The following is a 27,694-nucleotide window of genomic DNA, read 5'->3' as shown; positions in this document are numbered from 1 at the left end:
GATTGTCAAAGAGAAAGTGCAGATTAGAGATGTCATACAGTTTTTAAGGTTGATGAACTTTGCCTGTCAGGCTGTGCATCCAGGCCGTATATTCTGTAAGTTGGTGACATTTTTGCTAAAGGGTGGGAGAAGTAAGCACCACTGAGTAAGGATTGTCAAGCTGGTACGGGAAGACTTGCCATTGTGGTTGTCCTTTTTGGATCAATTCAATGGTATTTCATTTTGGCAGGAGGATTGGGTCAGTCAAAGTGATTTGAAATTTATCACAGATGCAGCAGGAGGTATCAGCATGAGAGAGTTTTTAGGGGGAGAATGGTTTGCAGTTCATTAGCATGATGACTGTAGGATGAATGGAGAAAGGATGTGGATTTTCTGCAATTGATGCCTATTTGGGCAGTGTCAGTTGTACAGAAGGAGAGGTTGCATGGTAGAAGGGTGATGTTTTATTCAGACAATATGGCTATGGTATGGGTAAGTCAACAAAATCTAGATTGCTTTTGTTGGTGTTATAAAAATTGGCTTTACAGAGTTTGTTGATAATTTTTTTCTTTTACATGTGTTTATGTGGCTGGAGAAAAAGTAGAATTGCTGACAAATTGTCTCATTTTCAGTTTTACAGGTTCCAGCAATTAGCCCTGGAGGTGGCAAGCATACCAATTGTGTTTCCAGAAAAGGTGTGGCAGATAGGACTGAAATAATGAGGCAGTTGATTCAGCAGTCTTGGCAGTCTCAATAATGGAAGCGTATGGTGGGGATTTATCTGTATTTGATGAATTTGTTTTGCATCTGCCAGAAAAGGAGGGAATTTGGTCTTAGGATCTGTTAGTATACTATTTAGCCTTGGCATGGGGGGAAGGGAGGGGGGTTAAGTCTGTTAGGGTGGACTTGACTGCTATCAGCATATTGGCATGGCTGGTAGGGTAAGAGGACTTTACAAAATGCTGGATTGAAGCTTGCATGTTGAAAGGACGAGGTAAAGTTGTTGGTGTTATGGCGGATAGGCGGTGGCCAATGACTAGGCAGGCTCTTAGGATTTTTTTAAAGGATTAAAGTTATTGGAAGGAGACTCACCAGATTATAACTTGTGGGTGACATTACCAACATGGATGTGCATGGGTATATTAAGGGTCTCTGTGCCATTGGTGTCCTTGGTATGGCAAGGTGTAATCACATTTTTGACAGCAGTTGAGTTATGGTTGCATAGATCCAAATAGATTAGATGAGTGGGGGCTTCCTGATTTTATTGGCAAATGATAGAGATGATTTGATGTGCCCAGTGGAGTAGGCAAGAAAGATACAGCATCATTCACATGCTGGGAGTCCACAGGAATTGTTTTTCTGTCGAAAAGGGGTAGGGTGATAACAGGCAACCAGTTTGTGTGTGTCATGAGGAAGGCCTTTCTGTGTTTAGGCTTTCAGAGTGAAATATTGTCTAATTATTCCTTTCATATTGGAAGGTCTTCTGATTTGGCAAGAGAGGGTAGGTCACTGGAGGTTATTAAGAGGGTGGGCTGATGGTCTTCTGGAGCCTTTCTGTCTTAGATAAGTTGTGAAATTGGTAATCACATCTAATATTTTTATTTATTTATTTATTTTTTTATGGAAAAAGATTACCATTTTGGGTCATTCCTATATTTACTGGATAGCGAAATGCATGGCAATTAGGCCAAACAGTAACAAACTGGGTTTACATTGTCATGGGTGGAATTTCTGGTGGTACAGTATCAGAGACCTCAGATGACATCAACTTGAGGAGGAGTTTGATTAATTACAATAACAAACTGGGACTCCATGAGTTTTGGTGGTTCATCTTGCAGATAATGACTTGGGTGTCATTCCTAAATGGCAATTTGTTTGTGTGTAATGCAGGATTTAGCTGCCCTACAAGGAAGATTTCTGGTTATGATTATTTTGTGGTTGGAAATAGTTCCATACCTGGTCTGGCGAAGTGCAAGCAGCTTTATAGATATTGATCAGGCTTGGCCAATTGTAAATTTCAAGTTGGCAAACCATTTGGTGAATTGGGGCATTCAGACCATACAATATAGGGACTTTAATGATAGGGACCTGGTGTGGTTTAGTCAGGATGGAGTACACTTAAGCAATTTAGGGCTGGATTTATTTAATGTACCCCAGCTTTATTTTTTGGTGGTTTGGTAAAAGGGTTGTAGTTAAGGAGGGGGAACCGCCCATGTTGAGCTGGTGAGAGGAGAGAGGGGCAGGTGTGCCTTCTTCTTTTCCCCCCTCTGGTGTTGGTTTTTATTTGGAAAAGAGATTGGTTGGCTGTGAAAATCAGCAGTGGCACACTGCTTCAGATGATTAAGGTGAGTGAGCAGATGAGGCGATGCTGCTTATTTTGGGGCAGGGTGAGAGGGAAATGCTGCCCTCTTAAATTGTTATATGAATATTATTTTAATGTTGTGATTAAGAAATGTTATGTGATATCAACTGATTTGGATTAAAAATGTTTCCAATAAAGTTGTGATTAAAAATGTTGTCATCGTATGCTGTTTTGGTCTGGTGTAGGGGATCCAGACAAAGTGGTAATCACCATCTCCCTATTCCTTCACTGAAGTCTTCATGCTATCAGTTTAGATGAAGTAATACCTTTAGCCCAACAGATTGTTTTCACTCTGTCCCACTTATCTTGAATCTTATAATAATGTAAACTCCTCATGCATCTCTTTGTCTCAATAATATTCTGTACCAATATCCTGTTGTGGCATCCTATTTTACTTATATTTTTTTGTTCTAGCTCCATTATTATCTGTTCTGTCTCTAAATCTATGTTTCTCTCTCTGCCCCTCTTTCACCACCCCTTTATCTGTTTTATCTTCAGGTTTGAATGTGCCTCATTTAGCCCACCTTGCTACCTCATTAGTATTTACCCCCCCCCCCCCTCCAGCACTGCCTGATAAAATAATCATGTTTTTCTTTAAGCTGTTCGTAATCTAAAATCAGTGGATCTAGCTTCCATGTTTAGGCTGATTTTTTCCTTGTAGAAATAATTGCAAACCTGTGTGATCTGACCACACTCTAGGACACATTGCAGTTCATACAACATTGCCTAACAACTTCATTGAACTAAGCCAACAATCCACTTGATGGCAATACCTAAATTATTAGCTAGAAAGATAAAATAATTTTCCTGGAGGAGATATTCTCTCCAGCAATCAACCAAAACTAGCTCTTCAGCATTATACAAAAGGTGCATGGCTTTGTAGCCCTCTAGGTTATTTGCCCATAAACATATCTAAAGCTAGAGTATAATCTTCTCCAGCAAATAATAATCCACGCTGCACTTAATTATGATAATTTTCTTGATGAAATGCAGTAGATGCATTATATCATCAGTGGTGGTTGTGTAAATATTTCCCAAATGTATAGTACCCATTAGTGGCCTGACCACTGTAGATGCATTATGTCATCAGGGGTGGTTGTGTAAATATTTCCCAAATGTACAGTACCCATTAGTGGCTTGACCACTGTAGATGCATTATACCATCAGTGGTGGTTGCGTACATATTTCTAAAATGTACAGTACCCATTAGTGACCTGACCACTGTGAGTCTACATCTGACATGTGATTAAGAAAATTCTGCCAGAGTATCCCTTCTTGTGTAGCAAGGTAATGATTTACCTTTTGTAGATGTACGTAAACTGTTACTGTACCAGACATTCCATCTTGTGACAAAAAGAGCAATGTCTTTCCATTTATTTTGATTTCCTTGAGGAAGCTTACATTTTAATTATTTCTATCCAAATATTCCACAATGGCTTTTTGTCTGTGGGGTGAGGAGATGCCCCTGCTATTAAGAGACAGGAATTCTATTCTTCCCTGCGAAAGCTGTAAGTGTGTGGTCGTATTCATTGCTGTTTGCATATGTTTATTTACTGTATCCAGAAACACTATAGAAGGTCTCCTATTGCCATTTATATATCTGGTGATACATGGGACATTGCTATAATGTGAAGAAACCAGGCTTCCGATAATGCTTTAGTGGGTTAAAGAAGCCAACCCCTCCCATTTCAACCTGATACAGGTACAGTATAAAATAAATCATTTGTTCCTAACTACACATTTGCAAACTATAAAATGACTGAAGAAACTAGCTGGTTATTCAGTAAACCTACCTATACCAGACACAGTAGGAAAATGCTTAGAACATCAGCTAACCTTTTCATTGAACTTCATTTTGTTGAAAAGGAGACATGTTGCCTTGTTGTAGATTGTCCATCAACAGCAGCCTGAAAGTCTGCTTTAACCGTGTGTAAAAGCTGAGGCAACAGCTGCTCTACGAACAAAATCAGAGTGTGCATCAGTTTTTTAAAAGCATTTATTTATAGTTACTGGTCTTCTACAATGGTATCACTCTCAAACTCTGCTCGTACTCAGCTGATTCGTTTTTTTTTCTCCACTGGTTGTCCCTGTTCATTTTACCAGTCATGGAAGAATAAAGGGGAGATAAGCCATCACTTATGGGTTATTCAGATATTTTGTTGCCCACAACTACATTCTCATTCAAGATGCATGCACAGTGAAGTCAGTACAGATCTTGCATATGTATAATCTACTGGTGTATTTCCAATACTTATGGGAGGGCTTAAAAATTTAGCTTCTCTCATATACTGTAGCCCCTTCCTGTTCATTCCCAACCATCCTCCAGCTGACCACCTATGGGATCCAGGTGTCCTATGTCATAGTTAGGGCTCAATCCTTTGTCTGTGTGGATTTGTGTATTTAAAAATATTAACTGCATAACATGATTAAACATCTCTCCATGTACATAGGATTAACACCCTACTGAAATGAAAAGGGTTAATTCAGCCTCCTACATTATATCAGAGACACAAGCAATGTAAAAATATTCACAAAACTCATAATGAAACAATTCCAAGAACAAAGCAAATAACGTGGTCCATCCATCCAGGTTAAATAAGAGGAAAAACTTATCTAATCCTGACACCCACCAACGCTTACTGTAGGCTTAAGTGCAAACTGAACTATTATTTATGAATGGATAACTTTTCCTGGCTTTTATCATTGTAAATATGTACATATTTAACCTAAACAACAAAAGATAATTAATTAATTAATTGTGTAAAGGACAACACAAGTATGACTGATGCAATGACTTGCATTCTTCATTTATCTTTTTTGCCATGTATATTCCTAAGCAATTGTCTGTGCTATTGTATACATACAATATTGGTATTGTTATACAACACTGAGCTTTGACATTATGTAAATAAAATGTTTCTTTCTTTTCTGTTGTCTGATGTAACAGTAGCGCTGACTGTTCTCTTTTTGCCATGAAAGCCTGGAATATGGCTGAAAATGGTTATTGTGCCAGGACACCTACATGGTCATTGAATGTTAAATAAATAACTACATTACTTTAATTTTTGACAGAGTATGCTTACAAAAATTTCAGCTGGGGGTCAGTGGATATCAATATCAATCTGAAATTTAAATGTTTGCCAGGTGAGGATATTTAAATGTGTCGAGTTAACCATTTCATAATTGGAAATAAGGGGAACAATGGTTCTAGTTAGGGACTGCTACTTATATTTTATGATGTGTTTTCAAGCCTTTATTGTGAGAATGATTGATGAAGAACAAAGAAGAAAGCATGAAAAGCTGACAGTCATCATGATTTCTGTTATATTTTAATATTAGTAATCTATTACTTGGAATATGCGATTCGTTATTGCGCATTTTTGTTGAGAACTGATGATGATTGCAGGAGGCTTTAATTGAAATTACCCTTATGTTATTCATCACCCCTTCACTTTCATGCCAAAAGCCTTACATTTTTTTTTAGCTGGGTATATTGAATTTAGGAGCACAGCCTCATTCCTGTCAAGCATCTTTACTTACTAAACACCCCTGCAGTGTTAAATTTTAACCACTGACAAGATGCATGGCACTCTTAATATGATAAACTAAAAAGTTTGTTTAAGGCTAACTACTTGCCTTTCTGTTAGACCTCTATAATTTATTGTATAATTTCAGCTAATCTGTCAGAAATAATTGTCGGAAAATCTGTAAAGTTCCTACTTTTTAGCTAAATTAAAGAGATTTCCAGATCGCTACATGAAAAAAGCAGATGACTTTTTGAAGTTATATGCATTTGATCATACTGCCAGGCATATAAAGGAGTGCACCTTTAAAGACTTTCTGAATTTAAAACTCTGGAGGTGATCAAGTTATCTGTCTAACACATGAAAAGAATACTGGAGACATTTTCAGGACTTAATGCATGCATATCAATGTCTGTCAACACCTACCTATATATGTTTTTTATCTGAATTATTTGCATCATTTAAAAGAAATATTAGACAATAAAACTGGTAAAACTGGAGAGTTGGAGTTAGAAGCAATGAACACACTTCACAGGAGATTTAGCACTGCTTTCCCAAAGATTGTTGATGTGGGTTAAATTGTACAAATTCTAGTGTATCAGGAATAAGATCCTCATGTTCTGTACATTCTAAACAAAAAATTTCCACTTGTATTCAACATGTATTCAATGATTCCTTCTAGCGTCTGTCCAACTTCTCACAAAAATGCCAGCCTAATATTTGAGGATGTACTGATACTTTGATGTCTTCTTTTTTATTCATATTTCTCCAAAACTTTTGGGTTTCTAATACCATGATGGGCATAGACCCCATTCCTAAGTCAAAGTATGATTAAAGTTCAAGAAATTAATATTGTTTGAATCTCTGATGTTAGCTAATAGTGCTCTTCGCAGGACCCCCAATGTGCCCAGAACTGACTTCTGCAATTCATACATATAGTATAGTCCATTAGGAAGCAAACCTTCCCTAGAACAAAATAATACAAAAATTGTTATTGAAATCAGATACAGCTACAAAATCTAGATAGTAAAAATGAAGATGTTTATAAATGCTTTGAGAGTTCCATCATAAAAAAAATCTTTAACATAATGAACCTTCATATTATAAATAATTGTCCCACTTGCCCCTTTGAAGCAGAGGGGCAAAACCCTGATTGATTCATGCCAAGTCACCAAAGACTGCTTTTTCAAACATAAAAACAAAACATGTTTGCCATAACTGCTTTCAGTGAACTTCATGGATATAGTTTTTTGCAGGGGGAGCAAGCCCCCTCTGCATCCCCTCATGTTTGGGACACCAACTCACACTCTACTCCAGACATACATATACTAATTCTGGGGTTGTGCAATGGTGGAGAAAAAAAAAGCAAAAAAAAAAAAAAAAACACACAGAGGAGAAAGAGGCAAACTCCAATATTCCTGATGGTAGCTTTGGAGAACTTACTTCAATGTTTTTTCCTTTACTGAAACTACTTTTGGTGACCTCATGTGGTCTGAGCCCTGACTGTGGTAAAGGCCTGGATACCTGAGTTAAATTTTCAGCTTGGGTGCTTGACAGCACAAGAATTTAGAATGTTTATGTCCATCCAAGGGAGGGGGATGTGGGAGATACCCACACATGGACACACTGGCATATTGTTCTCCCTGATGGAGAATGGCTAGACAACAGAATTACTTTTGCATGATAGTGGTAGGTGTACCTTTGATATCAAGCCCTTTACAGTAGTGAGGGTCTAAGCAGCATGGATACCCATTGCATAACCCTCCCTGATATCTTATGGATGTGTGCAGAGATGGAGAATCGATACAAAACATTGCCTGACAGCATTATGATGCTCAACAGGTGCCTTCATTTCCTCAGCAGCCAGAACATGGGTCAGCAATACTCTGGAGGAGCAATTGAAGAGTCAATAGATCCAAAAGAGAAAAAAGTTGCTGGTAAACTAAACTGTCCCAGGTACCTTCTTCCTAGTGGTTTAAATTAACCGCTTGGACTTATATGAGTATGTATGTAGGTATAACAAATTATTTTTGGAGCAATATTTTTGCTAGTTTTGGCTGGCTTGAAATAGTTTCAATCCCTTAAACAGCAGACCTTACTGCATGAATTATGTAGTTTCTTTGGTATCTCTTTTTTAAGTTCACTTTAACAGTTTGTATCTAATGTAACTATTTTATGTGTTATATGTTTTAAAATAACTTTTAACAATATGCATCTCTATTAGCAGATTTTCTATCATTGCTGAGTTATTTTAATAAGTGTTTTGCTAATTCTGGACCTACAATAACCTTGAAAACGGATCCAATGCTCTTCAAGCCTATTTCAAGTAATTCTCATAATCAGCTGTACTGCGTTTTGCCATTTAAGCCAAATAACTTGAGAACTGAATCCTGCTTTCCTTCTTGAGAGAGGAATGAGAGCTGTGCTTGTTCAGAAGTTGAGATTGTTCTGCGGTAGATTAAAGGTATATTTAAAGATTTTTCCCAACCTCACACTGTGTTCTTGTGTTCCTAAACCCACTGTCTCTCTTGCTGTCTGCCCCATGTTAATTTTACTGCAAAAAAGTGCCTTCCTTTCCTCTTTCAATGACTGTTGTCGATAAAGACAAAAGTATAATTAGAATGAAGTCACTCCCCTTAAGCCATCTAAAACATTTGTTTTAAATTCCATAGATCCAGAATACAAGAGTGACCACAAATGTTGCTCTTGTAAAATTTAGTAGCTCTTAAAATGCCTGACATTACTAAAAATGTAACTTTGTAACCTCGTCCCAGTCTCATCTCATCTATTCAGACTAATGAGCATTAGAAGATTAGACTGGAAAGCTCCTCCCATAACACTGCCAAAGTCTGAGATATCCTCTCTATCATATATTCTTATCTGCTTACTACACAGTGCAATAGAAGTATGAGCCTTTTTTTCATTTTACTTTTAAAATCTGAGACATGATTACCAAGCACTGGAGAGTCTTCTGTATATTTTTGCATTCTTTTATAATTACATACATAATCTGCTGCATTATCTTTATTTGCCCTAAACACCTGAACATCTATATTCTATACAAAGCCCTGAAATATTTGAATGCTTAACTACCATAATTGTTACGCTCCACTCCAATAGAAAACTCACCAAATCGACCTTTGATGACATTTTATTAAATTCATAAAACAACATAACTTATTGCATCATAACTTTATTGCATCATTTCAATGTATTAATCACAAGAAAACATCCTTTTAACTATAGATCAGGGCAGCGTATCTCCACTTACTCTGCCCAAATAAGCAGCATCCTCACGTCCGCTCACTTATTCTTAATAATCAAGCAGCATTCTACCCCTCACTTTCACCCGCAAAATTCCTTACACCAGTGCAAACACCATTAGGGGAACAAAAGAAGGATAAGCCTGCCCCTCTTCTCCACCCACCAGCCTGACCCAGGCTGTTCCCCCTCACCTAATGCCAGCTTTTCACCAAATCCTCCAAAAATAAACGCAAAATGAAATGAAAGAGATCTAATTCAAATTCATTTAGGTGCACCCATCCTCTCTGAACTGCATTGGGTCCCTCTTAGCAAAGTCCCTATGCTCTATCATCTGTACACCCACTGCCATCAGTGTCCTCATCAAATTGAAGTTAATAAATCATCGTGCCTGCTCTACTTACCAAAACACTATTAGCATGCCTCTAAAACAAACAAGGTATTATCTCGGACCACACACAATGCACATACTTGGATACAACTTTTTTAAAGTAACCAAATCTTCCCTTATTCAGTACACCAATTGCCACTTTGGAATTAAACCCAGATCATTACCCCCCAAATGTACCACCAAGACTTGAGGAAGCCCCATCCGTGCTTGTAGACCTGCAAATTCCTGCATAAGCCGATTCCACCTGAGGCCTCTAATGCAGTGCCATCTGATTCTCCACCAGAACCAATGCAAACCTAAATCTGTGCAATTAATCCTAACTAAAGCCCTCTTCACCACCCAATAGACATGTGAGTAGATTAGAATGACAACCTAGCTAGAAGAAAGAGTGCTGGTCATTTCTCTCCACCTGGAAGCATCAAAAATCTGGACAAAGGCCCATAAAAAAAATAGGTACAAATCTGTATGTTGATTAATATACAATTTGCATATATAATTATATAACACCGCCCGCCCCAATGGAATTGTGGGATACCAACTTTTAAATGCAAACTGAACAGACAACCAAAATATGATCATGAAACACAAAATAAGCAGAATAGTACCGTGTTTTGTTTATATTAATATTTAAACTTGTGCAAAACTAAAATACAATTTTCTTTTATAAAAATAAAATTAACTGCGGCTGCGCTTCAGCCTTCTTCATTAAATAACACAAAATATAAATCAGAAAAAACTGTTTTATTTATATTATAAACATCTGAACTTGTATAAAACTTTGCACTTTTATAAAACTAAAATACAATTCTCTTATAGAAAAATAAAATTAACTTGTGCAAGTCTGTTACTACACATATAAAACAATCAAATATTTTTTCTAACAAGTACTATACTGATTAGTATAACATTTCAATAAATAAAAATTAAATAAGGTCTGGCTTCTAAACTGGTAGAAAACATACCTCTCAACTTCTTAGCACAAGCAATCTGGACAAAGCCAAAAGCAATCTGGGGACAAAGGCACAAAAGTAGGCACAAGTTTTAAATACTGCCTGTACAAACTTAGAAAGTTGCTAAAATGAAAGGTTTTGTGTTAGCATGCATTTTCTGAAGGATATGAAGTCAAACATAAATGTTTGTCATTACTTAGTGAATTCAGTCTTCAATGAATTGAGAGAAAAAAAATACAAGGTTTGAGCAAAAGACCAAAAATATGAGGCAAAAATCTGGACAGTTGAGAGCTATGCTTCAGTAGTTTGTTCAAATATGCACAAGCACCAAAAAGGAACATCTCCCCAAGCGATCCATTCAGTACTATGTCCAAGTATACACAAGCACCAAAATGAAACATTTCTCCCAGCAATCCATTCAGTATTATGTCCAAGTATACACAAGCACCAAAATGAAACATTTCCCTCAGCGATCCATTCCCCTCAGTAGTTTCAAGTATGCACAAGCACCAAAATGAAACATTTCCCCCAGCGATCCATTCCCTTCAGTAGTTTCAAGTATGCGCAAGCACCAAAATGAAACATTTCCCCCAGCGATCCATTCCCTTCAGTAGTTTCAAGTATGCACAAGCACCAATGTTAAACATTTCTCCCCGACTCCCACTAATCCCTTCAGCAGTATTTCTCCAAGTATGTACAAGCAGTAGGAGCCTTGCTCACAATCAGCTTACAAGATGAAACTGAAGGAATCAAACCTAGTACTATAGATGGAGATTATTTGCAGCAGCAGCTTTAAATCTCTTTAACACTTTATAATGTAAAACTATGGCATGATAAGATTTCCAAACATTACTGTGATGAATTTATGATAAGCGATAGAGTTATGTATTTTTGCTCAAAGACTGCATCACTAGCGAGTGCACGTAGCAATAGTATTCATCAGTGCTGCTTCATCAGACTAACAGAAGATGCAAACATCAGTTTTAATATTTCAAAACAAAAACTGGGCTTCACTGTATCTCATTTCAGCATTTTTTTTTGTACATGACAGTTTTTTTCCTGATGAAAGACATTAACACCACGCTGGGAAACAACAAATCTCTTTGCAGGAGTGCTATTTACAACCTCCGTTGCCCTTTAACCTTTTAAAAGATCCTTGCATTCCTCAGACATATTCTACACAAGTAACAGACTGACAACAGCACCAGGAAGTAGACTTATAGGTTCATAGGTTCATAGGTTCATACTAGGCTATCTGCCCTAGGGCATTTATGAGCCTAGCCAGAATGTGTTTGGCTTTCGCCACCCATTTTAAATTTATTTTGCTATGCCCTTTTTCGAGGTTAGTATACTGTGCCTCTGTCTAACAGTGACACAGAAGTGATACCCAGGGTAAACCTACGATCTCCCATCCACTCATCAAGATTCCTCTTGAAAAGAGTCAATGAGGGACTCTGCCTAACTTGGACTGGGATTTTATTCCAGAGTGAAGGGAGCCTCTGGGTTATGAATCTGTCCCTCCAGCATGTCCTATTTATTTCAGTGCTGAGGTTCAAGTCTCTCGAGCTCGTAGCTCAATGGGATTTGGATTTTTTGAGGTGCAGCATGTCCATTAATTCTGGGTTGGACATGTCTTTATACATCAGGCACAGATCGCCTCTGAACAGGCGGTATGCCACTGAGTAGAGCTGGAGTTTCTTTAACCGGGCAGCATATGGCATCTGTTTGAGCCCTTTGATCCTCTTGGTGAGGTACTTTTGGGGTCTTTCCAGTTGCTGCAGGTGTCTGGTAAGGTACATCCCAAAAGGGGCATTGTACTCAATTATGGGCCTGATGAAGGATGAGTAAAGAGGCACGATGACCTCCCTGATCTAGATGTGAATCCCTTCATGATTAGGTGGGCTATATAAAATGTTTTTCTAACCACTTTGGCCACGTGGTTGTCAAATGAGAGATTGCTATCAACTTGGGTCCCCAGGTCCCTAATTACTTCTTCTGTACTTAATGGATTACCACCTATGTGGTACTTTGTGGGCACTTTGTTTTTGCCAAAGGGATGACTATACACTTTTGGCATTTAGCTTGAGGCCATGGCTCTGGCACCAATTGTCTGTTTCTATGAGGCCCTTTTGGAGGATGCTTGTGTCGGCTGGAGAGTCGATTATGGCGCCCAGTTTGCAGTCATCTGCGAACTTGGTCAGCCACAGTCCTTCCGTGTTGGCCTGTATCTCCGAGAAATATATACCGAACAAGAGAGGTCCCAGGACTGAGCCTTGTGGGACACCACTTGTAACTGGTTTGGAGTCTGACATGGCTCCAGCAATTCTAACCATGTGGGTTCTGTCCTTGAGCCAGTTTGCAATCCATCTAGTGACATAGGGGTTTATATTTAAGCTAGTGAGCTTATCTATAATGCCCGAGTGGGGTATTGTATCGAAGGCTTTTACGAGGTCCAGGTAGGCTGTGTGGACCACTTTCCCCTCGTCAATGGCCTCGGTGACTGTTTCAAAGAAATCAACCAGGTTTAAGAGGCAGGATCTGCCCTTAACAAAACCGAACTGGGTAGGATCCAGTGTCTGTAGGTCCCCAATATCTTTATTTATGAGGTCCATGATGATCCTTTCCATAGCTTTGCAGACCAAGCTAGTCAGGCTTATGGGGCGATAGTTTCCAGGATCCGTTGATCCAAGTATAAATGTTATATCATTCTTATCCTTGGTTGGTTTAGAAGTACCACTTAATCATGAGTTCAAGCAGATTAAACAAGACTCAAATCCACTTACTATATAGTGACGAGACTTTAGTGTGTAATGTTATGATTTTTTTTAAAGTCGTGGTTTAGCATTAAAACAAAACATCTAAAGTGTGACATAAGTGGCTAGAATGCAGTATGTAATCGGATGTGAAAATGTAAGCATTGAGGCCAGTGGAGTTAAATACAAATATTTTTTTTGCCAGCAGTTACTCGCTATTAGGAATTTGTGCTTCTCTGATACTGAACCACTTAAGTACTCCTACTTCTATCACAATCATGTCACAGGCTAAAACTAGGGCATTCCACTGTTATGCAGCAGTTTTAGTTTGCTGTACTAGGTCAGGTGAGTAGAGGGATGCACACTGTTCTTGCTGAGAACACATAACACCTGTTTAAAAATAAATAAAGAAGGCTAAAGGAGAAGTAGAAATCAGGTGCCCTTTTTTCAGTAAGGGGGCAAGTTAGCATACTGCATGGTTCTTTCTTAGATCTTCTGTAGCAGCAGCACATAATGTCAAAATCTAGAAGTGAGAAGTCGTCTCGAAGTATGGAACAAAAAGACAACGCGTAAATCAGGTCCAGTTTTGACCATTAGTGGTTGACTTTGCTCGGATTGGATCCCCTGCCTAAAAATTTGTTTTCTAAAACTGCTACCAAGAAAAACTAAAACAACAATGAAAACAAAACACCCATGATTCAAACACTCAAGCTAAACATCTTGTGCATGTGTACTGCTTTTTTTCCCTGTTTTTAAATGAATACATATCACACAACAGTACAACACAGACATACCTGACCTAGCTAGAAGTAGCAATGTTATTTTATTTTACCTGGAGGAACTGGAGAAAGAACTGACGATAAATTCTCTTCTTATAATTTCTTCTCTGTAGAAGAGAAGACTCGTCCGATGACTGCTGTAGTTGCACTAGCACGGTCAGCTACCTGGCTTGCTTTGCTCAGTAACTGTTGCTCTAATTAGTTTAAAACAAAAAAGTACAGTTTCAGCTGCTCTCAGTTGTCCAATCCCCATGATTTCTCTGTTGGTCATTGACTGTCTCTCTGATGCAATTGCATTGCAAACATGTTGCAGTACGGAAAAACAAGCACACAAACTGAGAGTACAATACACATCCCTCAAGCCCTAGCAAAGATTCACAAAAAAATAAATAAATAAATAAATAAACCCAGGCACCCCATTATTTTCACCTCAAACTGATAAATACTGAGGAATTTGGTATGGTTGAGAGGTATGGTGCTGGTGATTTGGGTGCCCCTGTGGACAGGAAAAGACAGGGACACTAGGCCATTTGTTATGACAAAAGCTTGTGGTTTCCAATATAGGGCCTTCACAGGTTGAATGAAGCTATCAGGGAAAGCCATGAATTCCATCAGTTTCCAAAGATAAGACCAAAAAATACTGTCAAAGGCTTTCTCAAAAATCTACAAGTCTTTGAAAATATAGTAAAAAGGATCCTAAGATTATCTGCACTGCTCCTGCCATTAATAAATGCAGATTGGGTGACCAAGATTAAATTAGATATGATTAAAGCTAATTTCTTTGCAAAACATTTTTCTGTATAATTTGACATCAATATTAATAAGAGAGATACAGCAGTAATTAGAGGGTAAGGTATAGTTTCCTCCACGTTTTAATATGAGTATTCTAGTAGAGAAAAGAGATAAAGGATTAATAGACAGGAGGATTAGAAAGAGTGAAACAGAGAGGTGAAACTAGGGAATACATTGTCATTGAGTGCTAGATAAATTTCTGCTTTAAGCACATCTGAGCCTATGATTTTCCCATTTTCAACCTTAGAGATGGCTATGAGACTGGTACATCAAAGGTGACCCTCTGTTTTTTTGTCAACTTAAGGATAGAAACTGCTAATAGGAAAGAGGAAAATTTCTCTCCTGTAGAGTCATGGTTAACTAAATAACTATACAAATTTTTATAAAAGGTAAAAAAACATTCTCCGGGATTCACAAATGTGAAAATTCTGTGCAGGAACAGTGTAGCAACTCCTGCATGGAGTTTGGCCGCCTAGCAATTCAGCAAGCAGGTTATCCGATGTGCATGAGTTTGTCTGCACTGTTCCTGCATGGAAGACCATGCACCATGCTAATCACCTCATTTGCTGGTATGAAAACAATGCAAATGAGATGAATTGGTGATTCAGCAAGCTGCCAGGTCTCCATGCAGGAACAGTGTCAGTGCAGAAATGTGTTCAGTTACTACCTGAACACGTTTCTGCAAAAAAGAAAATGGAGGCATGACAACTCAAACAAAAGCATGTATTCACATCTCTAGCCATGCCAATGGCCAAATATATGGAAGCTAGGTTATGCGTGGAGGTGAGGAGTACTGGTCAGCAGTATGGTGTCATGAGTGGAAAGGGCACTTCTGATGTGATGTTTGCTCTGAGACTGTTACTGGTGGAATACAGAGAAAGTCAAGAGTTGCTTTTTGTCCTTCTGGACTTCAGAAAGCATATGACAGGGTGCCTAGACAGGAGTTGTGGTACTGTATGATAAAGTCATGAGTGGAAGAGATATATGTAAGAGTGGGACAGGATATGTACAAGGGTGGTGTGATAGCACAGCGGTCTGCATTGGGATTGATGGATGTATTTAAGGTGGAGGTGGGATGACATCAAGAATCAGCTGTAAGCCCTTTCTGATTTGCAATGGTGATGGAAAGGTTGATAGACAAGATCATACAGGAGTCCCCGTTGACTATGTTGTTTGCTGATGACATTGGAATCTGTATTGAGAGTAGAGAACAGCTTTTGGAGACCCTGGAGAGGTGGACATATGCACTAGAGAGGAGAAGAATGAAGGTCAGCAGCAGGTGGGAGGTTGGCATAATGGTTAAGGTGCTTACCTTACAGACACAAGGTGAAGGGTTTGATTCTCACATGGGGTAATTGGCTATGCTTGAAATGGCCCACAAGGGTAGTTAGCCTAGTACTAATCTATGAACCTATGAACTAGGACATAATATCTGTGTATGAATAAGAAGAAGGATAGTGGAATGTTGAGGACGCATGGAGTACAGCTGGCAAAGGTGGATGTGTTCAAATGATTGGGATCAACATTAAATAGTAACGAGGACAATGGAGGACAGGTGTGGAAGAATAGGATGAAGAGGGTGGAGAAGAGTGTCAGGAGTAATATGTGACAGACAAGTCCCAGTAAACGTGAGCTGTAAAGTCTGCAAGAGGGTAGTAAGACCACCTATGTTATATGGGTTGGAGACATTGGCATTGACAAAAAGGTAGGGGTCAGCGCTGCACATGGCAGAGTTTCAGATATTATGATTTGCATTGCGTGTGACACAGGTGCACAGGTTTAGCAATGTGTATATGACAGGCTCAGGCCATGTTGGATGGATATGAGACAGTGTTGGAGAGGGAGAATTACATCAGTTTGGACATGTGCTGAGGAGGGGTGCTTAGTATATTGTGAAAAGGATGGTAAGGATGTAGCTGCCAGATAAGATGAAGAGAGGTAGGCCTCAGATAAGGTTTCTGGATGTGGTGAGAGAGGCCATGCTGGTGGTTGATGTGAGAGAGCAAGATTTAGAGGACAGGCAGAAATGGCAACAGATGATCCACTGTGGCAATCCCAAATGGGAAAAGCCAGCAGACAATGAAGGGGATGTTGTTATGTCAGTCTTCACAGATTTGGAAAGGATTTGACTGACATAACACAACTCTATGGGTAAATGACTACAAATATTTAGCACACATATGATCAGTGTGCCTTGTATTTGTAGTCATTTACCCATAGAGTTGTTATGACTACAAATGACTACAAATATGAGGCACACATATGGTCAGTGTGCAGAACACTGAACAGTTGAATGGTATGAGCTCATTATATAACATGCAATTCAACACACACACATCTGCATCAGTACTTTACTCTGCACATGCGCTGTATAGTTGTCTTATATATATACAAGACAAAATGTGTATCATAGTTATATGTAGAGATAACATATGGATATGTACAAAATCACAGTACCTAGCTTAGTCACTGCAACAGAGCCACATGCTATGGCCATCAGTGCTGTTCAGCAGTACATCAGTACAGCAAGTCTATTTTCCATTATTACAAACCACCTACTGCATTCAGTTACATGCTTACTTGTTACACATACTGTTTTTTGCATATTTCACAGATGTATCCTTTTTTATTTTTTTTTTCTCACACTACTTCAGCTTTGCACTGATGGACTATCTATGCCATAGGTGGTTTGAAAAGATGGCAGCTTTTCTTTTGTAGATAATGCTCATGACCATGTGATGGCATGAGCACTAATTGGCATTCCCTAGTTGCTGATTGCATGCAGAGCAGCTGTATAGTTATTCCAATACCCAGTGTCATGCCAACACACTCCTATAATTGAGTACTCTATGTAGGCATTAGCCCTTTCCCTTACCTGTGAGGAAGAGATCCTGAAGGTGTGTGAGCTAATACCTCTTAGAACAAGACCTGTTGAGACAAGCTAACCAAATGGTGGAGAAGATTCAAGACTTAGGGGCAGAATATGAGCATTGCTGTTATATGTTTTGAATACTGCTTGTTTAACAGGGTTTGTCTGAACATGCTACTTCTGCATGGGTTTCAATCTGACAAAGTTCTGTGTCTGCATAGCTCTGAACTTTAGCGCTATCCACATAATGGCCAGAGGTTTGCCTGTTATGTTTGGTCTGTTCCCCAAACAGGTGTTGTCCTTGGTAAATCAGTAGCACACTCTGGTGATTGCAATCTGTACACGCCAGCATCCATTTGTGTTTCGGACTTTATATCCCTCAGAAAAAATATATTGCAAGAAACCCTGTAACACCAGCAATTTTCTCAGTGTACGACATCAATATTTCAAGTATGGCCATGTTTTTGGGCCTCTGTCTCAAATTATGTCAGGCTTGGTACAGATGCCATACAGTATGAGGTTGATAGGTAGGTTTATAGGTTCCATTGCACAACCTGCATCACCTAGCAAATGGCCTTGTGGAGCATCATCTCTTGCAAACCTTGTGTACAGGTGAGAGGTGTGCCATAAGTACGAGTCATAGTAACAGACTGGTTTGCCTCCATTGTCATTTCTTTTTCAAATATAATGTTTTATTTCTTTTTAAGACACAGTATGTAGTATAAATTTACAAACAATACAAAATTAAGAACAATGCAAAGAGAAGACAAAAAGTGACAGTGTACATACAATATAGTATTTGCCTATAATGTCATATATGGTTATTACAGTTGTATGTTAATGCACTTTTTAGAAATGGGAATTTGTTTATAGATATTAAAGTACAGGATATATGTTATAACTATTTACAACTATTTACATCATAGTGCCACTATGGGTATATTCACTCAGTGTTTAGAAGGGGAGAAAAAGAAGAGATAATTTAACACTATTTAGGCCTTGGTCTCTTTTCTGTTTATTTATATTTTTAGGGATTATGAGTTTGGTAAAATGGTTTATAATACTATTTATTTGCATTTAAAACATTTCTTTTTCACTTAATCCTTTAGTAGGTTCATAGGTGTGTACTAGGCTAATTGCCCTGGAGCCTTTACAAGCCTAGCCCATAGGATTACCCTGGCATCTTGCCACCCGACCTTAGTTCCCAGTGCCTCTGTTGAGCAGAGCCACTGGAGTGATCCATATGGTGAATTTTCTATTTTCCATCCACTCATCAAGAGTTCTCTTGAAGAGGGCCAGTGAGGTGCTCTGCTTGACATGTATGGGAAGTCTATTCCATAGCAGTGGCAGTCTCTGTGTTCTATTCCATAGCATTGGCAGTCTCTGTGTTATGAACCTGTCCCTCCAGCATGTTCTGTTGATTGTGGTAATGATGTTGAGGTCTCTGGAGTGTGTGGTGAGGAGGGATTGGGATTTCTTTAGATGTAGCATTTCTAACAGGGCTGGGTCAGACATGGCTTTGTAAGTCAAGCAGAGATTGCCTCTAAGTAGGCGATATGAGACAGAGAATAGTTGGAGTTTTTTGAGTCTGTTCATATCAGACAAGTGTTTAAGGCCTAGGATCCTCTTTGTGAGGTACTTTTGTGGCCTCTCCAGTTGTTGCAGGTGTCTGGTGAGGTGCTTGCCAAATGGGACATTGTACTCGATGACTAGCCTAATGAGAGAAGAGTAGAGGGAGACAATGACTTCTTTCTTCCTGGATGCCAAACCCTTAGTAATGAGATGTGCGACATAGAAGGAAGGACTTTCTGACCACAGTGGCAATGTGGTGGTCAAAAGAGAGGTTGCTGTCAACCTTTGTTCCCAGATCTCATATAACTCCTTCTGTGTTCTGTGGACTACCATCAATGTGGTAATTCATGAGAACTGGGTTTTTCCCAAGGGGATAACAACATATTTTTCGGCATTGATCTTAAGGCCATGGTTCTGACACCAGTCATTGGTCTCAGTGAGGCCTTTCTGTAGGATGTCTACATCACTTGGGGAGTTAATTATGGCTCCCAACTTACAATCGTCTGCAAACTTTGTCAGCCAGAGACCTTCATGTTTGCCTGGACTTTAGAGAAGTAGATAAACAGGAGAGGACCCAGGACCAAAACCTGTGGGACTCCACTCATGACTGGTCAGCAGTCTGACTTGGAGTCAGCTACTTTCACACTGTGGGTTCTATCTGTGAGCCAGTTTGCAACCCACCTAGTGATATAGGGGTTGATGCCTAGCTTAGTGAGTTTTTCTATGATTCCTAAGTGAGAAATGGTATCATAGGCTTTGGCTAGTTCAAAGTAGGCTTTATGAACTACCTTGCCTTCATCCACATCTCTGGTGACTGACTCAAAGAAGTCGACCAAGTAGAGCTGGCATTTTCTACCCTTCACAAAACTAAATTGTGTGGGATCCAGAGTTTGGATATCCCCTATATCATTGTTTATTAGGTCCATGGTGATGCATTCCACAGCTTTGCATATCAGACTCATCAGGCTAATGGGGTGATAGTTCCCAGGGTCTGTAGTCACTCCTCCTTTGCGGAGAGGGATGACTGTATCAGTGCCCCATTTAGTAGGGACAAAGCCTGAGGTTAGGCTGTGATTGAACAGGGCACACAGGTGAGGTGCCAGTTCACTCTGCAGTTCATGTAGAGCACAGCCAGGATTATTGTCAGATCCCATAGAAGCTGCATTCTTGGCCTTGTACAGTGTTGTTTTAACCTGTGCAGTAGTAATACTGAGTGCCTGGCAATCTACTGGTATTGTGATTGGTCCTCGGGGGGGGGGGGGGGAGTAAAGTTGGCACTGACTCTGTCGGCCAGCATATTGGCAATATCTTTTGGCCTCTTTGGTATAGGAGGTACCATTGTGAAGTAGCTCAGAGCAAATCTGGGTATTGCCATGGGGATTCCTTACATTACTATAGAAGGCCTTGTGGTTGTCTTTACTATCCGCTACAGTTCTGTTTTCATAGCTAGCATTGGAGGATTTGATGAGGGATCTCAACTTTTTGTTGAGGCTGGTAATGGAGTTTTTCCAGTTTTGCGACATCACCTTATTCTGCATCAGTTTCCTCCTTATGCTGTAGAGTTTGTTTATGACAGGGGACCACCAGCTTTGCTTCCTTTTTTTGGAGGAGAGCATCTTGGTTCTATTGAGCATGGTGAAATCCATGCATTTGTGTAAGTGTTTGTACAATGCATTGGTGTATGATTTGGTGGTCATGTAACTATTCTCCATTTGCATGGGTGCTGTGAAGTTAGCCACCTCTGTTTTTAGGAGACCAAAGTTAGCTTTGGAGAAGTTTGTCATGATGGTTTTCTTTGCAGGGGAGGTGGGAGGGATGTGGATATGCAAGGTGATTAGTTTGTGGTCGGATCTAACCAGGGAGGAGTTGACTATTGGTGTAGAGCAGCGATCGCTCATGTTGGTAATGACCCAGTCGAGGGTATTGCCTCTAGTGGGGGTAAGAACGAGGTGGTTCAGGGCATTGGAATTAATAATTTCCAGGAAACGTTGGGCAAGTGTATTGATATATGAGTAGTTTTGCCAGTTAATGGAGGGGTAGTTGAAGTCGCCCAGTATGGGGGTGTTAGGTCAGACCCTAATATTCTCCAGGGTGCTTAGGAATGTGGAGTGTGAGTCTTAAGACATGGTTGGGGACCTATAGCAGGCTATGACCTGAATCACTGTCTTACCCAATGTTAGCTGCACCTAAAGTATCTCAGATGTGTTATGTTGAGCTACCAGTCTGGAAGTGTGCGCGTCCTTTATGAATATGGAAACACCACCACACTTGGAGCTTCGGTCCGAGTTCTGGGGCCAAAAGGTGTGGAATGAGTTGTAGCCTGGTAGTGCAGGGGTGCTGTCTGCTGCCTTGAACCAGGTCTCTGTTATGACACAAATGTCGATATTCTACATTTTAATGAGTGTTTACAGTGAGTGAATTTTGAGATTTAGACTTCTAGCGATGAGCAGCATGACCCTCAGATTGCATTTGTTTGTGGCTGTTACAGTGGCAATTTGGTCTTTGGAGCACTGCCTAAAAAAAGGCACTATAGGAGTGGCAAGAGCCTTGGCCAGTATCTGGAAGCCCAGGAGTGACAGATGCAGGCCATCTCTGGCAAAGCATTGAGGTTTGTCAATCATGTCATTCCAGGCAGACAGATACTGGATCTCCTTAGAATGACACCAGAATCTTAGCCAGTTGCTGAAATCAATCATTTTCTGCTGGATGATGGTATGATGTTGCTCAGGGCTAGTGTCGTACCCACCTGGGCTACATAATCCGAGAGCTCCTCCATGTCTCTCTTCATGTAGTCCAGGGAGGTATGTCTCAGGTCATTCACACCCACATGTGAAATGACAGAGTCATATTTGTACTTGTTGAAGGACCTGAGTGCCTGCGTTATGTGGCGGATCTTGGCATCTGACAGGCAGCTGACTGTTACTTTCTCCTTATTCAGCCTAGTGAGTGGGACATCAGTGGGTTTCACTATCGAGTCACCTATGACTAGTGTGTTGGGCATGCTGTTTTGCCTTAGTTAAGTGGAACATTTTTTAGCAGACATGTGTCTTGTGATTAGTTTTGTGTTTTGGTGGTCAAGTGCATTTCTCCCTTGGAGGTCTCTGCTGTTTGGGTAGATTTTTATTGAGAGCCTCCATGAAGGCGGGTGTGTGGTTTGTGTTTTTATGTGAAGGCAGTGCCAGTGTGTGTTCTGGAGGGCTATGTGTTCCATGTGCTGTGGTGCAAGTGTTGACCTTTTCCTCTTGACCAGCTATTCTGTTCTTAGCTGGAGAGTGCGTGACTTCCAATTTGGATATATAGGTGCATCTCTCGCAAGTCTGAGTGTTGGAAGGTAAGAGGAGAGGGTTGTCAGTGAACATGAGGCAGTTGCTACATTGCTTCAGGATGCCCAAGTTCACCAGTTTGATAAGAGAAAGCACAGGGAACTGACCATTAGACATGCCTAAAGGAGAGGGCATTAATAATAAGTACTGGAGCTGTTTTCTTGTAGAACATTTAGTGCTGGTAGCACTTTTGTGTGCTTCAATAACTGCTACAAGACATCTGGTAAAGTGCTAGACTAATAAGCTAGTAAAAGTGCAGGAAAGGAGAGAACTAGCAGATCTAAGGGCAAAATTGAACAGTAGACTTTGATATCACTCAGACTCTTACAAACAGTCCTCAATACAGCAAATCTGTACCAGGACTAGACTAGTTTCAGGAAAGGTGGAAAATAAGTATATTGTCTAGAAGAAGATTCCAGTACCCCTGATAGTAAGGATATTTGTTTTTATTTGCTGTCATTAATTTATGGGAGGATATATATTTTGCAGCCATATTTTTAAAGCTGCTCCATGATAACTTAGTTTGGTAGAGCCAGTTTTGAGTTATATATAGCATAATTAATGCAAATAGAGTGACCATTACATGTTTGTTTAGTTTGGTTAGGTTTTGGGGAGATATGTAAAGAATCACAAACTTCCATGAGAGTGTTGATTTTTCATATCCCATTTTTCTAACTTAACTTTTAGTGCACACCACGGTTTATTAATATGTTTACAGTTCCAGAACACATGTAATATATCTGTAATTCTTGACGGAAAGTATGGACAATATGGTGAAAAACTTGGATTATTTATTAAGTGTCATAGGGGTAAGGTATGTGTTGTTGTTAATCATAAATTGGGTATAAATTAAGTTTTAAAAGAAGTAAGTTTAACTTTACTTCCTATTGCTTCTAGTTTTTGTTTTGTGGTAATGTTTTTGTTTTCCCCATTCCAGTAATTTGAATATGGAATGGAAGACTAATATTTAATTGAGGAAGTTAACTTATAAACATTATATAACATGTTTCCTTATATGATAGTCCATTCAAAATTATTTCAGCCATAGTAATATATGATTCATTTATATGTATCTTTTGCATTATTGTATTGAAGAGGACTCTAATTTGTCATAGTATAATATCATATTTTTTCTGTAACTTTAGTGTTTTCCTAATGTCTTCAATTGAGTGCCCCTTTAATTTATAGAAATCTCATACTGCAGTGTTTTTTATTAAAGGATATTGATTACAGTTTATAAGACTGTTGTTGATTTTAAGATTTGGGTTTTTGCCTGCACTGGCAATGATGATGTTCTGTCAGGCATTACAGACAACCTGGCAGTTGACTGAGTGGAAGAAACCCTTTCCTGTTGATGTATGTCCTTCCCTGTACACCAGGTGGGCCTTTTATTTTTATGTGAGTGCTGTCTATGACCTCTAAGACTTCAGGGAAGTGTGCTCTAGCATATAATTCCTACATTGTTCTCTCCTCTGATGCGGATGGACAATAGATGTATGCCCTTGCTTGCTGTAGCATGGCATTAAGATATTGATACAATATTCTGGAAACTGAGGCCTGTGACGCCCTTAGTATATCCCAAGTGGTTCTCTAGACTGTACCAGTAGCTACTATTCTTAATGCTACACATGTTTTAGTTGCCACTTGTATAGGTTCTCCATGATTCACCTGCGTCTGAGGTGGGGGTGGCAGAGGTTGCAGAGTTCCTGTAGTGTTTCCCTGTCAACCCTGTATCACTCTGATATTTCAATATCATGCAGTCCATGATATGTCAAATGGGATCAGAATGCCCTTCTCCTTGTATGAGGTTTCTCAGCAGCATCAGTAGCACAGATCTGAACATATTGTACATACACATGCTAGACAGACTCAGCAGTCCCTAACTTAGCTTTTTTTACAGTGTGATGTTGGCTATATTCCAGTAGGTTTTGGTATTCATAGTAAAGGACTACACCATCTCTACACAATTACTTTATAGCTTTCTGAATGGCTCTTCCACATTGGATTGGTTCATTAGCATGTAACAGCTGATTATGCTTTCATTAACATACTCTGCTGTTTATCTTTGGCTGGCAGCTCTACATGATGTGTAGAGTCATTTAATTAATAAAACAAGCGAGCTATCATGTGCACATTGAAGTGTGATGCACACACGATAGCAGGGCAAAAATGTGATGTTCTTGAATCCGACCCATTTTCTATAATAAAATGAAAAAAAAATATTTGTTTCATATGAAAGATACATCACCTTCCACCATAAGAAGATACTAAGGCTAACCAGCAAGGGCTCAATCACACTACTAGGAAGATTAAGACAGCCAATGAAGTGATCCAATGATCATTATAACATAAATAATCCCCTGCCTATGGAGGAACCTCTTTTTGCATGTCAGATATTGCAACACACTGGCTCCTTGAAGCTGTTCATTGATGATTTATTAGTGACCCACAGATTTATTCCTGGTTTAAGCAGTATGGCAATTCCCCACGAAACACCTTGTGTGGATGTATATGGTCACACATATTGCCTACCAATAAGTATCTATGAACAAATAATGACTTTATAATCAACACCTGTGATGTTCATATACATAATGTGTAGTAGGAAACATTTCAGTGATATCTAATCTTACTTCATTGTAGGTAACAAAATTATAGTACAGATCTCACCCTCATCTGTATAAACCATGCAGAAACATTTAAAACATGAACAATCTGGGTGAATACTAGACTCATTAATTTCCTCTGATTTAGATTACCAGAAATAGGAAGCACTGGTATTAGTTATACTCACATTATAGATCCTCTTAGAATAAGCTTTAATCATAGGCATTATGTTTATTAAATCTAATTGGTAATTACCCTGAGTGGAACTCAAACACATAAATACTATAAAAGCATTATTAACAAAAAAAAAAAATCCTTTTGATGTAGCATCAATCAGTAAAGGGTTTTAGATTTCAATATTCATATAGGTTCATAGGTTGGTACTTGGCTTTCGGCCCTAGGGCCTGTACAAGCATAGCCATAACAATTCCCTGGAATTTATGATCCCTGGTTTACAGTGGAGAGATAGGTTCCTTAGTCAAATAATCCCCTGCCTGCCCTGAAGATGAAAGACAAAGCTCACATTCCTCCAACAGTTAAACAATGCATACCACAAGAACTACCAATATGAAAAGACAAAGCAACTTCTGTTATAAAATCCTATACAACAATTTGAAGGATATATTCCTAATTAAATAGCATTAAAAAAAAAAAAAAAATATATATATATATATATATATATATATATATATATATATATATATATATATACACGGGTGCAGTATGCAGAAATACTATGCACAGCATCATCCGTTGTGCACACTTTGCCTGTACCTTTGTGTTTTGCACAAAGGTTCTTACCTGTTAATGGGATGTCTTTTTATGCCTAAATACTTGTAAGGTAGAGCATATGGTGATAGCAGGTGCTAAATCCTTATCATATGTAAAATAAGATGCATACAGATGTAGATAATCAATGCCATGATTAGCATACACCCACTGCAGCACTACAGTTAAGTGCTTTTATGCCTTTAAATGAATCTTCAACATATGCATTATTCTTATATTTAAAGTTCTGGTAAGATGACCCTGCTCTGTATGAAATAAATGAACAAGGCACGAGCCTTTATGTTTTGAACAGATAAACCATTTGTGCAGACTTTTTTCATTATCTTTTTTTAGATCAGTCACCAAAACTATAAATAATTGAACTTGCACTCAACTGTGTGACCTACATTTTGCAAAGATAATTTAATATTTAAGCTGCTTGATCATTTAACTTTAGCTAATATTCTAGTAATTCACTTGAAAATTATATGTGGACTTTGCCCTACTAAAATTGAAACATCATTATTTACATATGAATATATTAATATCGGACACCTCAGACGTCAATTAATGATGTGAAGTTCATGAGACAGTGTATGGACATGTGGGAGTTTTGAAGACATATAATCATTTTCCAGTTCTCTTTCCATCAGTGGCATGTTTAACATTTAACACAGCATATTTGTCTATTCATTAAACCTATTAATCATACAAAAATGAATATTTATACAGGTAAGCAAGCTGGATGCATTTTATCAGTTATGTTTAGGCTTTAGATATACTGCTTTCTATATAAAAAGTCATAGAAGTGCAGCAGTCATAAATCTCTATCTAAAATTGGAAGATGTACTGATATAGAAAACTTTTGGATATCAAAAACATGCTTTAGTCAAACAAGTCATAATTTTTAGCACAAATAATACATTTGGATAAGTAAGTCCCTATCTAATTTATTTCTCACAGAAAAAAACATTGGACTACCCTCTCCAATGCCAGATGGCTTGTAGTCACATACAAAGTTCCATTAATCTTAGGAGTCTCTTATTTTGAAACTATTTCAGCAAGGTGTCTTCCTGCCGCTTGTTGCCAGACTCCATATTAAAACAACACCCTCAGTCCCTCCCTTCAGACCCCCAAAGCAAACTGCACTGTACTGATCACTTCTTCCCCATTTTTATACCCAGAATCTAGCAGCTCCTCCCCATCACTTAAAGATAAATCTACTCTTTTCCCTCTTTTTGAGCATAACTAAAAAGAAACATTCATCAAAAATCTTACAAGTGTTTTTCCAGTGGACACCTAACCCATCCCCTCCCTCAGCTACATCACTTCTACTTCCACAACTTGTTTTCACTTGCTGTTTCCCTCCCATATTTGTTACCATAATTGAGCCATATTTGTTTTACTCCTTGGTGAATAATAGTTGTCCACTGTTTGACTTGCCTACTGGATTTGCACCTACTGTGATTATTCTGTCTTTTGGAATTAGTTCTGTTTTTTTTTTTTTTTTGACATTCTTAACCATGGCTGTGCCTGCAAATGGTCTGTTGTTATCACTAGACTACCCTGGTTAAAACAAAGCATAAATAGATAAATACATAGTATACAGATAATAAATATATTTCAATTTTGAGTACAAAGCAAATTCAACTGAAATGTTTTTGGCAGTGATGTAGTATAGAATGTACTGGGCTTCACCTTGCATATATTCATGCCATTATATTCACAATTTTCATTTTCTTGAATAAGATTATTACTTTTTAG

The sequence above is a fragment of the Protopterus annectens genome, chromosome 7.part0 (genome assembly GCF_019279795.1).
Source record: "Protopterus annectens isolate FY-2018-M chromosome 7.part0, PAN1.0, whole genome shotgun sequence".
NCBI classification, from domain to species: Eukaryota; Metazoa; Chordata; order Ceratodontiformes; family Protopteridae; genus Protopterus; species Protopterus annectens.
The sequence above is the reverse complement of the archived record's forward strand: the minus strand, read 5'-3'. Positions refer to the sequence as shown.